Below are 1,398 nucleotides of genomic sequence, written 5' to 3'. Positions count from 1 at the left end.
CATTAGCACCTCTAGTAATATATTTACTGAGAAAAATGGTGATGTGTTCAATACTTATTTTACCCACTGTATGTGCTTAAATCTGATCTAAATGTATTTTGTAGTTACTTGTAATTTATGTTTAATCGTAACATAATTCAAAGATAAAGAGAGTACCATGAGTTAGGACTACCTGACTTCAGCTCCTTGTACCTGTAGTTGGATCAGTGGTTGAGAAGTGGAAATATAGTGTTACTACATAGGACTGGAGATCACAATCTAATAACCAGGACAACTGGTGGTGGGCCAAATCAAATGGCTTGGCAGGCCAATTTTGGCCYGCAGGCCCCATTTTGGGCACCTCTGCTCTAAACAGAGTTGAGTAAATGTAATTTACATTYCCATGGTTTGTGATTTTTAAGGTCAGTTTGCTGCAACAAACGTCTGAATCTGAATTGACTCCAAAAGTAAACGAGTCAATCAGACAAATCTGATAATTACTTACCGAGTCTCATAAAAGTTCAAGCTTTAGTTGATGAGATGTTTTGATAACAGACAGATACAAGCAACGCTGTCTTCACTTTACTTCAACATCACACTCATAGACCTAAGGTCTCAGAGAAACAGGAACCAAAATAACCTAAAACATAAGAGTTCAGGTCCACGCAAATCAAAATCCTCCAATGTGGAATCATCACAACTCGTGCAACGCTCCACAAACTTCTGCAAACACAAATATTCTGAGGACATCATTTCACAAAAACACCGGTGTGTAGGAAAGCCTTCGTTGCTTTATAATGGCAGGAAACGACCCAGAGTCAAACCTCACGGATTTCACTTTTCTTTCTTTCTTCTTGCTGTATTTCTTTATAAGAAAAACGRAAGCAACAAAACCAAACAGGATTTCTGTTGAGAGGAAGTGTGTTGCCTTAAATGGCAGAGCAATATCTCAAGTCCATTAAAAAAACATAAAAAAAAACTATGTGTTGTTCTTACACGTGTTGAAACATTTTGTCCGGTGTTGCGTTTTCTTTGCTAATACTCAGTTTGCAACAGAACGTAGAAGACTCACCTAACTGAGATGTGTTGCACCACTTCTGAGCACGCAATATGTCTGAAGACACGTTAACAAGGTGACACAATGTCTTGAGGTCTGATTRAATGTTCTGTTAGTTCATTCCTGCTCCTTCAGGTCTGAAGCAATTACTGCTCTAGATTAGTTACTGTCAAACAACGAGCATGAGAAGGTTTAGGGTCATTTTTACTGAGGGCCACGTGAGCATAATGGTTGCCCTCAACGTAATAAATTTGATATTTTGTGTTTAACAAAATATCCCTGCCTTGTTGCTAATACTTCGCACTGCTAACAAAAAGAATTGAGCTCTATGTTGATTTTTGTGCCTAGAAACAGTGTTTTAA

This window comes from Austrofundulus limnaeus, unplaced genomic scaffold (genome assembly GCF_001266775.1).
Source record: "Austrofundulus limnaeus strain Quisiro unplaced genomic scaffold, Austrofundulus_limnaeus-1.0 Scaffold84, whole genome shotgun sequence".
Lineage (NCBI taxonomy): Eukaryota > Metazoa > Chordata > Actinopteri > Cyprinodontiformes > Rivulidae > Austrofundulus > Austrofundulus limnaeus.
This window is presented reverse-complemented; position numbering follows the sequence as displayed.